Consider the following 17,069-nt stretch of genomic DNA (forward strand, 5'->3'; position numbering starts at 1 on the left):
TGTGTACTGCTCATTCTGTTTAGGGGAAAGTGCTCCTGTTTCCTTCCCAGGCCTCATTCAATCAAAGCTGCAATTAGATGTGTCCATAAGTGGTGGAGCAAAGCAGTCATGGGATTTTGATCACAAACTGGTATCTGCTATTCTAGTGTGTTGCTGTGTGAGGTGCAGAGTAGTGGTTCCCGTGGTGATCTACAGCACAGGGTAGTTTCCTTGTGATGAGGTCATAGATGAGGCCTTATTTTTCCTGCCCTGAGGAAGTTTGGTCTGTTAGGCAGACTTTCAGGGTGGATTATTTCATCCTTGCTCAGAGTTAAATGGCAAATCTGTCTGTAGAATCAGCCTCGGGCCAGCTGACTAGCCTACATCTGTGCACAGCTTAAACACAACCTGTGCCAGATGCACTAGTCACAATTTCCTTCACCCCAATCCCTGAAATTTACAATTGTGTTAATATTAACAGTAGGCTATTATTGTCTGTAGTTTTGTTTCTAGTCATATATTGGTAGTATCTTCTGTTGGGCCCAGTGGAAGGCATGTAGATGTTGGAGGTAGCAGGCAGGCTGTGGTGGCGCTTGTCTTGGCTCATCGTCGTAGAACTAAGTGGGTGGTGGTCAGAATGATGATCCACACCCTCCCCGCTCTTGCTGAGGCAGCTGCATAGTTTTCTGCTTATTCTCAACCACATTCAACATAGTACTATTTGAATTGAAACTCCTTATTTTATGCAGTTAGTGACCAATCATGTTTCAGGTCATTAACTAGCTGTGTAACAGTTGCATAATTAATCAATCAATTAAATGTATTTATAAAGCCCTTTTTACATCAGCCGATGTCACAAAATGCTGTACAGAAACCAAGCCTAAAACCCCAAACGGCAAGCAATGCAGATGTAGAAGCACGATGGCTAGGAAAAACTCCCTAGAAAGGCAGGAATCTAGGAAGAAACCTGGAGAGGAACCAGCGTCTGAGGGGTGGTCAGTCCTCTTCTGGCTGTGCCGGGTTGAGATTATAACAGTACATGGCCAAGATGTTCAAACGTTCATAGATGACCAGCAGGGTCAAATAATCACAATGGTTGTAGAGGGTGCAACAGAGAATGCAACCGGTCAGCACCTCCAGAGTAAATGTCAGTTGGCTTTTCATATCCGAGCGTTCAGAGTTCGAGACAGCAGTTGCTGTGGAGGGAGAGGGTCCCAAAATAGCAGGTCCGGGACAAGGTAGCAGGTCCGGTCAACAGGTCAGGGTTCCATAGCCACAGACAAAACAGTTGAAACTGGAGCAGAAGCGTGACCAGGTGGATTGGGGACAGCAAGGAGTCATCAGGCCAGGTAGTCCTGAGGCATGGTCCCAGGGCTCAGGTCCTCCGGGAGAGGGAGCGAGAATTAAAGCATACTTAAATTCACACAGGACACCGGATAAGACAGGAGAATTACACCAAATATAACAGACTGACCCTAGCCCCCCAACACAAACTATTGCAGCATAGATACTAATGGCTAAATGAGATGAGTTTGTGTCTTAGGGTATGACACAGTACTGCATCTTAACAGTATACACTATATTAGCTATTGTACAATCACACTCATCCATTTTATACCACATTTGTGTTAAGCCTGATTTCAAATAGATATAATTATTTTTTTCTCTCAACAATCTACACAATACCCCATAGTGACAGTGAAAAATATTTTTAGAATTTGTAGCCAATTTTATTGAAAATGACATGCAGAAATATCTCATTTGCATAAGTGTGCACACCCCTGAGTCAATACATGTTAGAATCACCTTTGGCAGCGATCACAGCTGTGAGTCTTTCTGGGTAAGTCTAAGCTTTGCACACCTAGATAGTACAATATTTGCACATTTTTAAAACAATTATTCAAGCTCTGTCAAGTTGTTTATCGATCATTGCTAGACAGCCATAGATTTTCAAGACGTTTTTAAGTCCACTGTAACGAGGCCACTCGGGAACATTCCATTTCATCTTGTTAAACTCCAGTGTATATTTGACCTTGTGTTTTAGGTTATTGTCCTGCTGAAAGGTGAATTTGTCTCCCAGTGTCTGTTGGAAAGCAGACCGAACCAGGTTTTCCTCTAGGATTTTGCCTATGCTGAGCTCTATTCTGTTTTGTGTTTATCCCCCCAAAAAACTAACCTAGTCCTTGCTGATGACAAGCATACCCATAACGTGATGCAGCCACCACCATGCTTGAAAATACTGTATGAAGAGTGCTACTCAGTGATGTTGGATTTGCTGTACAGGCTTCCATCTTTTTGGTTACTATTGTGGAATAACTACAATGTTGATCCATCCTCAGTTTTCTCCCATCACAGCCTTTAAACTCTAACTGTTTTAAAGTCACCATTGGCCTCATGATGAAATCCCTGAGCCTTTTCCTTCCTCCCCGGCAATTGAGTTAGGAAGGACGCCTGTATCTTTGTAGTGATTGGGTGTATTGATAAATCATCTGAAGACATTTCAGCTTTTACTTTTTTATTAATTTGTTAACATTTACTTTTTTATTAATTTGTTAACATTTCTAAAAACAGTTCCACTTTGACATTGTGTGCAGGCCAGTGACACCATCTAAATGTCATCAATTTTAAATTCAGGCTGTAACACAAAGGGGTGTGAATACTTTTTCAGTGGTCCCGTTCTGTGAGTTTGTTTGGCCTACCACTTCGGCTAAGCCGTTGTTGCTCCTAGACGTTTCCACTTCACAATAACAGCAATTACAGTTGATCGGGGCAGCTCTAGCAAGGCAAACATTGAGCAGACTTGTTGGAAAGATGGCATCCTATGACGGTGCCATGTTGAAAGTCACTGAGCTCTTCAAAAGGCCATTCTACTGCCAATGTTTGTCTATGGAGATTGCATGGGCGTGTGCTCGATTTTATACACCTGTCAGCAACGGGTGTGGCTGAAATGGCCAAATCCACTCATTTGAAGGGGTGTCCACATACTTTTTGTATATGTAGTATACCAGCAGTATTTCTCTGGATGCTGATGCCCATCAAGAAGCCTTTGTAAACCTTTGTAAATCTCATTAATTCAGTCACCATATTAGATCTGAGGTACATGAACAGCGTGTTGAAGGTCAACTGTCTTGTTATTATCTTACACCAAAAATGAGGGTTGCCCTTAAATGTACATTGCCAGAACTTCCACGCCAGAGTAACATATGGTTCCTCTGGAATAACTATCACTGGCTAGTACCGCTAAAATTCCCCCACTCTGGATTCTTCAGCCAGTTCCCAGAACAACCTGTGCAGCAGACAGACAGTAGAGCTAAGTGATTGATGGCCTCAACTCTGGGTCTGAACTCCTTTGAAATTTCACCAAATTCAGACCAGTCAGGTCATAAATGTTGAATATCAGATCCAATCCAAATCCTCCACAGCATAAAGGAAAGGCAACCGGTGCTTCAAGTTAGGGCACCACATCTCAACAAGTTCTTAAATATCTGTCCTCAGTTTGTGTGAGAAAGTTGAAACTCATGAACTTAGGGAAGGGAAATGTAAAGAAGAAATGCTTAAAGGGATAATCCACCCCAAAAAAAAAAAAAAAATTCATAACTCAATTTGGCATCCCGGGGTCGCCTCTTCACTATTGACGTTGAGACTGGTGTTTTGCGGGTACTATTTAATGAAGCTGCCAGTTGAGGACTTGTGAGGCGTCTGTTTCTCAAACTAGACACGCTAATGTACTTGTCCTCTTGCTCAGTTGTGCACCGGGGCCTCCCACTCATCTTTCTATTCTGATTAGAGCCAGTTTGCGCTCTTCTGTGAATGGAGTAGTAACCAGCGTTGTGCAAGATCTTCAGTTTCTTGGCAATTTGTCGCATGGAATAGCCTTCATTTCTCAGAACAAGAATAGACTGACAAGTTTCAGAAGAAAGTTCTTTGTTTCTGGCCATTTTGAGCCTGTAATCGAACCCACAAATGCCGATGCTCCAGATATTCAACTAGTCTAAAGAAGGCCAGTTTTATTGCTTCTTTAATCAGCCCAACAGTTTTCAGCTGTGCAAACATAATTGCAAAAGGGTTTTCAAATGATCAATTAGCTAATCCAAGTTTATCATTTTAACAGGCTAACGCACCGTGCCTTTGGAACACAGGAGTGATGGTTGCTGATAATGGGCCTCTGTACGCCTATGTAGATATGCCATTATAAATCAGCCGTTTCCAGCTACAATAGTCATTTACAACATTAACAACATCTACACTGTGTTTCTGATAAATTTGATGTTATTTTAATTTACCAAAAAATTTGCTTTTTATTTAAAAAACAAGGACATTTCTAAGTGACCTGAAACTTTTGAACGTGTGTGTGTACGCGCACATGTATTTTTTAAACAATATTACTCCTATGTAGTTACGACCTGCTTCAGTATCCTACTCAGTGAGGACTAGAACAGAAGAATACTGTGGTCAACAACCCCTGTCTGCCTCCCCTCCAGATAACCCTCCTTCTCCTGCTTTACACATAACACAGACACATTCCAGTACCCTGTGCGAGCTCAAGAGCCCCTAACCCCGATCCCCTCTCCCCCCTAACCCCCAAATCCCATGGGTATGAATGGAATGCTTATGTTACTAACATAAGTGTGTGTGTGTACTTTCGAACAGCTACACTGCTGTAAGCCTATAGTCAACAACGTGAGCAGAGCAGCACAACAACCAGAGTACTTTTTTGAAGTTGCACCCTTTAAGTCTGCAAACTAGTAGGGTTATAAGTGCATGTTTCTAGTCGGCTCTTGTTCTGGCAAGAGGAACCATGTTATGGGTACAGGCTTTAATTCTGTATGACGAGGCTTTTCTTTACATGTACAGTGCCTATAGAAAGTCTACACCCATGTGAACCTTTTTCACATTTTGCTGCCCCAAAAAGGGATTTGATTTTAGTTCCCTACAGATCTACACAACCTACTCCACATTTTAAGTGGCGTAGGTTGTGTAGCTCTCTGTCCATCAATGATCCCCAACCAAATTGACTGAGCACGAGTATAGGAGTGGGAGGGCCAAGAGACCAGAGGTGGCAGAACGGATTGCTCGGGTTTGCCCCCCCCCCCCCTCCTCCTCTGAAAGACACATACATAATACAGAGGTGAACGAGGGCGAGAACATAGAAAGCTTCAGAGAAAATTATAGAAATGAATACGAATATTAGCACTACCACTTGAGAGTTCATTGGGGAGGTTGGAGGAGGATTTAAAATGACTAGGTGAGCATTTCTGCACATCCGGTTTGTTCTTTCACGTGGTACACAACCCGGCACGGTCACGAGCCAGCCTCCCTAGACCTCTTATTATGCACATGACGATCACTGCCCACTGATGAAGTGCCCTGACTACCAATATCATGTGTATAAGGAGCACAGTGTTCCCCTCAACAGACCTAGGCCATTCAGTCCCACAAGCAAGCATACAAGGCCCTCCATCATCCCCGCCTTTGACAAATCAGATCATGACTCTATACTCCTGCTTCCTATTTACAAGCAAAAGCTCAAACAGGAAGTACCTGTGACGCGCTCTGTTGAGAAATGGGCCTTCTTTTCGGTGGGTATGCTACAAGACTGCTTTGCTAGAGCTGACTGGAATATGTTCCGGGACTCCGCCGATAGCATTGACGAGCTAACCACTTCCGTCACCGGCTTCGTTAGAAAATGCATCGCCAACGTTGTCCCCAGAGTGAAGGTTTGCTGTTTCCGCAATAAAAAGCCCTGGATTAACACTGAGGTTGTCGCACAGCCAACCCAGAGGCTATGGCTCAGAAAACTAATAAGTACAAGAAGTCCTGCTGTGACCTCCGCAGAGCCATCAAACAAGCAAAATAACAATATAGGAACAAGGTGGAATCCTATTACACAGGCTTCAATGCCCGACACGTGGCAGGGGCTATAGTCCATTACGGATTAGAAAGAAAGACCCAGCTGTGATCTGCCAAATGATGCCTCTACGAACGCAATTCATTTTATGAATACTTCAACAAAAACAACACCAAGCCATACACTAGGGCCCTCGCTGACCGAGGGGACTGGGTCATCTCGCTTTCCGAAGCCGACGTAAGGTTTTCAATTAGTTCAACACTTGTAAGGCCGCAGGTCCGGACGGAATTCCAGGGCGTGTTTTCAGAGCATGCGCAGAACGGCTGTCGGGAATATTCAGTCACCTTCAACCTCTCCTTGTCCCAGTCTGTAATCCCCACGTCTCAAGCTGACAACATCATTCTAGTTCCCAAGAACTCTAAGACTACCTGCCACAATGACTACCACCCTGTTGCACTCACATCTGTAATCATGAAATGCTTCAAGAGGCTGGTTATGGCACACATCAATTCCATCATCCCAGACACCCCAGACCCACTTCAATTTGCATACTGCCTCAACAGATCCATAGACGATGAAATCTAAATTGCACTCCACACTGCCGTCTCCCACCTAGATAAGAGAAATACATTACCTATGTGATAATGCCGTTCATTGATTACAGCTCAGTGTTCAACACAAGTCCCCTCCAAGCTCGTCACCAAGCTTGGGATCCTGGGTTTGAAAACCTGCCTCTGCAACTGGATCCCGGACTTCCTGATGGGCCGACCCCAGGTGGTGAAGGTACACAATATTACCTCCGCCACACTGATCCTCAACACGGGGCCCCACAGGGGTGTGTGCTTAGTCCCCTCCTGTACTCTCTGTTTACCCACGACTGTGTGGGCACGTATGACTCCTACACCAACGTTAAGTTTGCTGACGACAAGACAGTGGTAGGCCTGATCACCGACGATGATGAGACCAAGGAGCTGATCGTGCACTACGGGGAGGGGAGAGCACGCCCCCTTCCGCATCGACGGGGTTGTAGTGGAGCGGGTCGAGAGCTTGAAGTTCCTCTGTGTCCAAATCAGTAAGGACTTAAAATGGTCCACACAAACAGTCGTGAAGAAGGCACAACAGAACTTCTTATCCCTCAGGAGGTTGAAAAGATTTGGCATGGACCCTCAAATCATGAAAAAATTCTACAGCTGCACCATTGAGAGCAACTTGACTGGCTGCATCACTACTTGGTATGGCAACTGCACCGCCCTCGATCGCATGGCTCTACAGAGGGTGGTGTGGACAGCCCAGTACATCATTGGAGCCGAGCTCCATGCCATCCAGGACCTCTATAACAGGCGGTGTGAAACAAAAGCCCGGGAAAATTGTTAGACTCCAGCCACCCAAGCCATAGACGGTTCTCTCTGCTTCCGCACGGCAAGCGGTGCCAGAGCATCAAGTCTTATACCACAGCTTCTATCCCCAAGCTATAAGACTGCTAAATAGTTAACAGCTACACGAACGATCTGCATTGACCTTTCTATTTTATTTTTGTACTGTCTCTATGCACACTCACTCTATGCACAATCTACACACTCTCTACCCATATTCTACTGCATTGTTGTGGAAGAGCAAGCAAGAAAGGCATTTCACTGTGCTAGTGCACGTGCCAATAAAAACAAACTACACTGTAGCACAGCACTCAGTAAAGAGGGGATAGATATCTTCCTCTCTTCCCTCTATCTGTTAATATAACTGAGGATAGTCTTTACTGACCGAGATAACGTCTGAGTGTGTAATATAACTGGAAACAGGTCTGACAGTTCATTCCCTCTGAGCGGTCTAGTGCAATGAAAGATAAAACAAAGTGAGGGATGAAACGGAGGATACAACCAAGAGAGGTGGGCAAAAGAACAACAGGTGTGCTCCTAGCTGGTCATGTGACAGATGTCACGAGCCGCCAGTCGTGGAGCAGCTGGTAGAGGAAAGAAAGACACAGACCCCCCACAGTGCACACACACCTCCTCAGAACTCTTTGTTCTGTCTGCAATAATGTCACCGTTACCTGGCAACAGACAGACATTTGCACAAAGAGCAGAGGAAGACTGCCCCCCCCTCCCTCTCTTTTCATCTGCTGATGTTTTTCCTCGTACAGTGGGAGTGGTTACGCAGAGGGGAGAGGGGGTGGCAGAGTCCAATTCAGTTTCAATAGGGCAAATGCAACACAGTCATAAAAGCCCCTCTGTTCTCCCCTCATCCTTGGCTCTGGCCATGTTAACTGGCGGTGTGATTTCTCCTGTTACACAAGAGCAGCTGCACAGAGACACTGGGTGGAGGAGGGGCAGGGGAGAGGGGGCATATGGTCACGAGGCTGTCTGCTAGCAGGCTTAAGTCCTGCCCCCTCCCCTTAACACCACTCATACCCCAGAAGGCCCCATATTCAGAGGGCGGATGGTGTGTGTGTGTGTGTGTACTGTATGTGCGACTTTGTGTGAGCATGCCTCTATGTTTGTGTGAGGGCATTGTGCAGTGGTCAGCAGTCTTTTGGCACCAGGGAATGCACAGCCAGCCAGCAGTGTGAAAATGCGAGGGGTGGGGGGGCACCTGCTAGTGTACATAGGAACACGGCTATGTCATACTAACAACTCAATTAGCTCCGGTCTCCAGGGCCTCAAATACATCAAGGGGCAGGTATGGTGATTTCACAGCTTGTAGTGTGTGGGTTGTGCTTGCCTCTGTCTTTATGCAGCCCACATCAGTCTGAGATGCTGCTGAGTCCAGCTCACCACTGGCACAACACAGTGTGTTGTAGGGACTGTGACTGACACAGCTAGCTACAGTACGTCTCATCTCCAGCCCCACAGAGGGGCAAGGCTGTTCCCCTGCTGGTCTTCCTACATTCATCCTCAACTCCCTGGGGGGAGGGGCATGGCATCTGATTTGGTGAACTTGTGACCCTCTGCAACCTTCACTGCCACCACTCGACAGATCAGATCGCTCCGATATTCTCCAGGGTGCGGACACCGGCCTCACAAGTCTACCTGCATACACACACACACACACAGTTCAGCTAGCATCAGCATCAATCATGATGGGAAAAAATGACTGAGTGTGATGTGTTTGAGACAACAGTATTTAATAATGGAACACCACAGCCTCCCCCCAGGCCATGTCTGATAGGTACTGGCCCCATCTGCAGCATGCTCTGACCTCCACTCTCTTTGTTCTTCAGCCAGCCAACCCCAGTGGCCTTCTTTCTTCTTCTATGCCCAACTACTCACATTTAATGAAGCTACGGTGGAGGTACGTATGTAAAGATGTCTGGACTGAACCGGGAATGTATGACTCTATACTGACAGCCCCTGTTGTTTATGTTAACATTATGACTCAAGTCCATCTGGGTCTACTGGGGTGTCTGTAGGTTTATTACTGTACTGCCAATCTATTTGTTTTGGTCTAATTATCTGTCTGTGTGTCTGTCAGTATGTACCAGTAGGTGCCCTTTGTGAACCGTCTTAAACTGTCTGGCTCTGGTAATCTCCCCCTTCTGTCCTGCTAGAAAGATAATCACTCCCCTCATCCTGTCTTTGACCTACCGCTCCCCTATGGTGCGCGCGTGCGTTTATGTTTGTGTCTGCATACCTGCTAATGATGTCCTGAGGTATCTGGAGCGGTTGGGGGGTGAGACCATGCTGTTGTAGCTCGTCGTTACCTGATTCCCCATCAGCTATCCTGATTCCCCAGCAGTCTCATCCTGAATGTACATTGAGAGGACATTATACACACACATTATACACATCCATACAATAATCTAATACACACTTCTTGCTGAAAGTCCATTACCATATTCAGGTTAACAGGTTAACATCTTATCAATCTGAGGGGATCTACCAATGCCATGAAGTGTGCTATTCGTCTGTTAATAATCAGTTACATTAATGATACATAAATCAATAGCTAAGACATGTTCCGTGCCTCTTTAGCTGACCAACCTGAACCTTGACCATTGACCCCTGGCTTTTGACCTTACACCTGTAGGACCTCCTTCCGGTCCAGCAGGCCCGGAGGGATGGTGGCCGTGATGTTGGCTCTAACGATGAACAGAACTTGAGAAAGTTAAGGTAGTGGTCTGTGAAGCTGTGGTTCTGCTCTTGGTCCAGGACCTGGTGGTAGTCAGGACAAAGAACAAATTGACTACAAGGAACAATGCATATTTCAATGTACTCAACTGGTTAGTGACTGTCTAGTCATGCGTTGCCACACTTGCAAGTCTAGTCTTCTTTCGGCTATTTAGCACAGTAATAACTCATATTTCAATATATGCAACTGGTTAGCGACTGTTACTAATGACCTGCATGTCTACCAGCTGCAGTTGTAGAAACACTGACACTGTGTGTGTCTGTGTATATGTGTGTTGTTGGGTCAGACTTCACACTGCATGAGGCAATTTACAAATCATTCTGCCTTGCTTCCTCTGCCATGTCCCTTCTGTTCCTCCCTGCTATGCCTCTCTCTCTCTCCCTCTGGGCAGCCAAGCGGTGAGGGAGAGACAGAGCAGAAGAAGGAGAGAGTAAGAGGCAGAGCGGGAGAGGAAAAGTGGGAGTATCAAATCAAAATCAAATCAAATTTTGGAATAAGGCGGTGGAATGCAGCAGAACACGGTGCACCTGGTGGGTAATTCTGCGACTGAGCCTGAGATTTCGGTTTGGCTGTGCCGTGGTCTGCACACACTGCCTCCTCAGAAAGCATGACTACATAACCACACACGTCAATATATAAGAGGATTAAAGCAAAACCAAACAACACCAAACAGACCTACAGAGGGAGCCTGTAGAAGCATGCCATAGTGTGTTTGAACTAGGAATGTGCAAGTGTGTGTGTGTGTAACTGAGAGAGACAGTGTGTGTGAGACATGTCTGAGTAGTGAGCACCATTCCTACTGGAGGGTCAAGCTTAGGCTTGAGGCTAGTGGGGCTGTTATCTTAACTAGCTGTAAGCATTCTTACTGAGATTAGTCTTCTATCACACTGCTGGAAGGTAGGTATCCCTCACCTAAATACATCTTCTTCAGACCATCTGTGACTCAACGTTCAGTGCCTTCAGAAAGTATTCACATCCCTTGACTTTTTCCACATTTTGTTGTTACAGCCTGAATTTAAAATTGAAATTAATAGATTTTTTACACAGAATAAACCATAATGTCAAAGTATTTTTTTTTTAATAAATGTTCAATCACCGAGACTAGGGAGGGTTTCAAATACCTCACAAAGGGCACCTACTGCATTGGTAGATGGCCTAAAACAAAAAAGCAAACATTGCATATCCCTTTGAGTATGGTTATTAATTACACTTTGTATGGTGTATCAATACACCAAGTCACTACAAAGATACAGGCCCCCTTCCTAACTCGGTTGCCAGAGAGCAAGGAAATCGCTCAGGGATTTCGCCATGAGGCCAATGGTGACTTTAAAACAGTTACATTGTTGGCTGTGATAGGAGAAAACTGAGGATGGATCAACAACATTTTAGTTACTCCACAATACTAACCTAAATGAGAGAGTGAGAAGAAGGAAGCCTGTACAGAATAAAAATATTGCAAATCATGTATCCTGTTTGCAACAAGGCACTGAAGTAAAACTGAAAAAACTGTGGTAAAGAAATTAACTTTATGTCCTGAATACAAAGTGTTGTGTTTGGGGAAAACACAACATATCACTGACCACCACTCTTCAAATTTTCAAGCATGGTGGTAGCTGCATCATGTTATGGGTATGCTTGTCATCAGCAAGTACTATGGAGTTTTTTTAATGAAAAGAAATGGAATAGAGCTAAGCACAGGCAAAATCCTAGAGGAAAACCTGGTTAAGTCTGCTTTCTAACAGACACTGGGAAACAAATGTACCTTTCAGCAGGACAATAACCTAAAACACAAGGTCAAATATACACTGGAGTTGCTTACCAAGATGACATTGAATGTTAACTTAAATTAGCTTGAATATCTAAGGCAAAACTTGAAAAAGGCTATCTAGCAATGATCAACAACCAACTTGACAGAGCTTGAAGAATTAAAAAAAGAATAATGTGCTAATATTGTACAATCCAGGTGTGCAAATCTCTTAGAGACTTACCCAGAAAGACTCACAGCTGTAATCGCTACCAAAGGTGATTCGAACATGTATTGACTCAGGAGTGTGAATACTTATGTGAATTAGATATTTCTGTATTTCATCTTCAATAAATGTGCAAACATTTCTAAAAACATGTAAATTAGTGAGAGAAAAAAATCAATTGAATCCATTTAGAATTCAGGCTGTAACAAGTCAAGGGGTATGAATACTTTCTGAAGACACTCAGTGGTGAGTATATGTGGACACTATAGCATGTGTGTGGGAATGGGGATACCTAGTCAGTTGCACAACTGAATGCATTCTACCGAAATGCGTCTTCTGCATTTAACCCAAACCCTCTGAATCAGGGAGGTGCTGGGGGATGCCTTAATCGACGTCCACGGCACCAGTTGTTGGGGGTTAACTGCCTTGTTCAAGGGCAGATTTTTCCACCTTGCCGGCTCAGGGATTCAAACGAGCAACCTTTCGGTTACTGGCCCAACTCTTTTAACCGCTAGGCTACTTGCCACCCGTGTGGAGACTACAGTGCTCATCTTCTCTGTCCATCACTGCGATGGGGTTTCTTAATGCCCCCTCCCCTATTGTGTTTCCAGGAAGTGTTTTGTCCATTGTGTTTTGCTACACTCGCATTAACATCTGCTAACCATGTGTATGTGACCAGTAACATTTGATTTGAAGTTAATTGGAACAGTGATGCACCATGGGAGCTGTTAACTCCAACAGGAAGTGGAGCAGGTCCAGTTGAACCAGACCAGGTCACATACCTACCTCCAGTGGGCTACTGGGTCTTTCCAGAGATCAGACAGATTTTGACTTCTTACGTGCAAACTTTTTGTTTACTCCATCCTCCTCTATGATGGTATTATCTCTCTCTGCCTGCCTGTCTGGCTGTGTCTCCTGTCTCTCCCTGTATCACTCAATCCCGCTCTCTTTTCCTAGCAGCAGTCAACCTCCTCCTCCCTGTCCTCTCCATATGTTTTGTATCAGAGAGACTACTAGGCTGCCCCCTGGTCTGGTTACTAGTCCCATGTGTCTCACTTCCTGCAGGCCAGAGGCAGGGTCTCCCTGCAGACTATTGCCCAGCTTGTCCACCTCATCCAGCAAGAAGACAGGGTTGTTGACTCCCACCGTCTTCAGCACGTTGATGATGTGGCCGGGCATGCTGCCCACGTAAGTCCTCCTGCAGCCAGAGGGAGTCAGGGCACGTCAGACACAGAGAACAGTGCAGCGTGGAGAGAAAATAGGGCACAGAAAGGAAATGAGAGGAAAAGAGGTGAAAGGAGGGAGAAAAATAGAGGTAGATAAGGGAAAGGAAGCAAAATGAGAAAGGTGTGCTTTGAGATAGGAGAAAATCAATGGAAGGAGAATAATAAAATAATGTGGAAAGATTAAAAACAAGGAAGGTTAAGGCCAAAACAGGATGTGAAAAAGCTCATTCTTCATCGTTAAGTTAATAGCACTTGTTCTGAGGTGTCACAGCAGCAGCACCCAAAAATAGTTCCTACAGACACAGACAAGACAGTAAGGTACAGTTGAAGTGGGAAGTTTACATACACCTTAGCCAAATACATTTAAACTCAGTTTTTCACAATTCCTGACATTTAATCCTAGTAAAAATGATCTGTTTTAGGTCAGGTAGGATCACCACTTTATTTTAAGAATTTGAAATGTCAGAATAATAGTAGAGAGAATGATTCATCTAGAAGTCTTTGCTAGGTAAAGCCCCGCCTTGTCAGCTCACTGGTCACCATAGCAGCACCCACCCAAAGCATGAGCTCCAACAGGTATATTTCACTGGTCACCCCCAAAGCCAACTCCTCCTTTTCCCATCTTTCCTTCCAGTTCTCTGTTGCCAATGACTGGAACGAATTGCAAAAATCACTGAAGCTGGAGACTCATATCTCCCTCACTAACTTTAAGCATCAGCTGTCAGAGAAGCTTACAGATCATCGCACCTGTACATAGCCCATCTGTAAATAGCCCACCCAACTACCTCATCCCCATAGTGTTCTTTTTTTCTCCTTTGCACCCCAGTATCTCTACTTGAACATTCATATTCTGCACATCTATCACTCCAGTGTTTAATTGCTATATTGTAATTATTTCACCACTATGGCCTATTTATTGCCTTACCTCCCTAATCTTACTTCATTTGCACACACTGTATATAGACTTTCTATTGTGTTATTGACTGTACCTTTGTTTATTCCGTGTGTAACTCTGTGTTTGTGTCGCACTGCTTTGCTTTATCTTGGCCAGGTTGCAGTTGTAAATGAGAACTTGTTCTCAACTGGCCTACCTGGTTAAATAAAGGTGAAATAAATAAACAAAACATTGATTTCAGTTTTTATTTCTTTCATCACATTCCCAGTGGGTCAGAAGTTGACGTACACTCAATTAGTATTTGGTAGCATTGCCTTTAAATTGTTTAACTTGGGTCAAAAGTTTCGGGTAGCCTTCCACAAGCTTCCCACAATAAGTTGGGTGAATTTTGGCCCATTCCTCATGACAGAGCTGGTGTAACTGAGTCAGGTTTATAGGCCTCCATGCTCGCACACGCTTTTTCAATTCTGTCCACAAATTGTCTATAGGAATGAGGTCAGGGCTTTGTGAGGGCCACTCCAATACCTTGCCTTTGTTGTCCTTAGGCCATTTTGCCAAAACTTTGGAAGTATGCTTGGACTCATTGTTCATTTGGAAGACCCATTTGCGACCAAGCTTTAACTTCATGACTGATGTCTTGAGATGTTGCTTCAATATATCCACACAATTTTCCTCCCTCATGATACCATCTATTTTGTGAAGTGCACCAGTCCCTCCTGCACCAAAGCACCCCCACAACATGATGCTGCCACCCCCGTGCTTCATGGTTGGGATGGTGTTCTTCGGCTTGCAAGCCTCCCCCTTTTCCCTCCAAACATAACGATGGTCATTATGCCCAAACAGTTCTATTTTTGTTTCATCAGACCAGAGGACATTTCTCCAAAAAGTGCAATCTTTGTCCCCAAGTGCAGTTGCAAACCGTAGTCTGGCTTTTTTATGGCGGCTTTGGAGCAGTGGCTTCTTCCTTGCTGAGCGGCCTTTCAGGTTATGTCGATATAGGACTCGTTTTACTGTGGATATAGATACTTTTGTACCTGTTTCCTCCAGCATCTTCACAAGGTCCTTTGCTGCTGTTCTGGGATTGATTTGCATTTTTCGCACAAAAGTACATTCATCTCTAGGAGACAGAACGGGTCTCCTTCCTTAGCGGTATGACGGCTGCATGGTCCCATGGTGTTTATACTTGCGTACTATTGTTTGTACAGATGAACGTGGTGCCTTCAGGTGTTTGGAAATTGCTCCCAAGGATGAACCAGACTTCTGGAGGTCTACAATTTTTTTTCTGAGGTCTTGGCTGATTTATTTTGATTTTCCCATGATGTCAAGCAAAGAGCCACTGAGTTTGAAGGTAGGCCTTGAAATACATCCACAGGTACACCTCAAATGATGTCAATTAGCCTATCAGAAGCTTCTTAAGCAATGACATCATTTTCTGCAATTTTCCAAGCTGTTTAAAGGCACGTCAACTTATTGTATGTAAATTAATGACCCACTGGAATGAAATAATCTGTAAACAATTGTTGGAAAAATTACTTGTGTCATGCATAAAGTTGATATCTTAACTGACTTTCCAAAACTATAGTTTGTTAACAAGACATTTGTGGAGTGGTTGAAAAACGAGTTTTAATGACTAAGTGTATGTAAACTTCCGACTTCAACTGTATATTTGGAAGAGAAACCACAAGAGGAAGACTAACATAGAGGTCTCCTCCCACACATGTCTGGCCCTGGGGCTCCAAAGACAGGATGGAGAAAGGCAGGAAGCAGATTAAAGCTAATTAGAGACATGAGGGGGCAACACAACACGGATATCATTAGACTTCACTCAGACACTACACTACACTACACTACAGCACACAAACCCTACTAGATGAGCCTGAACCAGCATGAACCCGGTTCCTCCCTTACACACTTATTAGGATATACACACCCACTAAGCACACCTGAAACCACATCAAAACACACAACAGGCAGCTTCCTAAACTGCAGTGGTGGGTGGTGTTGTGTGGTGTCACGGTTAATGTATGAGACTGGAGGCTAGGGGTTATGGATGAACTCAGAGACTGGCTGAGAGACACAGGATGGGCATGCCCGGGCCTGTAGGCCATGATGTCATCGCCCCACCGAGTCTCCATAGTGACAGGAGATCAAAGGAACATGAAAGATGACATCATGCTCCCACTCCTAGGTTTCACTCTCAGATTTACTCACCTTGCAGAGGGCGGTCTGTAACGTCTAGACAGATAGCACTATTCTACCTGAACCTTTTTATCTGCTGCTGTTGACCCACGTCTGTCTCCACCTATCAACCATGACCACTGGTGAGTTAGTCAAGGCGGCTTCACACATGTTGAACTACTTGTACCTTGACAAGTACTGCCTTCTGGACAAATCATGTCAGTACCTTCGTTATTATGATATACAGTGAGCTCCAAAAGTATTGGGAGAGTGACACATTTGTTGTTGTTTTGGCTATGTACTCCAGTACTTTGAATTTTAAATGATACAATAACCATGAGGTTAAAGTGCAGGCTGTCAGCTTTAAGTTGAGGGTATTTTCATCAATCGTGAATAATGATGAGTGAGAAAGTTACAGAGGTATAAATATCATACCCCCCCAAAAAATACTAACCTCCCCTGTTATTGTAATGGTGAGAGGTTAGCATGTCTTGGGGGTATGATATTTGTGCATCTGTAACTTTCTCACTCATCATTATTCACGATTCATTCAGGATTATCTGTAATCATGGTAGCATCCACATTAATGTAGAGGTGATTATAAACATTTTATATTCTTATTTACAATAAAAGTGACTCCACAATGATACAATACATTATTTATCATTAATTTATATTGGGCACAAAAGTTTGTAGAGTCACAAGCTTGATGTAATCATTGAGTACAAGGAATATGGGACCAAATAATAAACTTTTAATTATATACTTGAATACACATATAAGTGAATTTGTCCCAATACTTTTGGTCCCGTAAAATGGGGGGACTATGTGCAAAAAGTGCTATAATTTCT

This window comes from Salvelinus fontinalis, chromosome 12 (genome assembly GCF_029448725.1).
Source record: "Salvelinus fontinalis isolate EN_2023a chromosome 12, ASM2944872v1, whole genome shotgun sequence".
NCBI classification, from domain to species: domain Eukaryota; kingdom Metazoa; phylum Chordata; class Actinopteri; order Salmoniformes; family Salmonidae; genus Salvelinus; species Salvelinus fontinalis.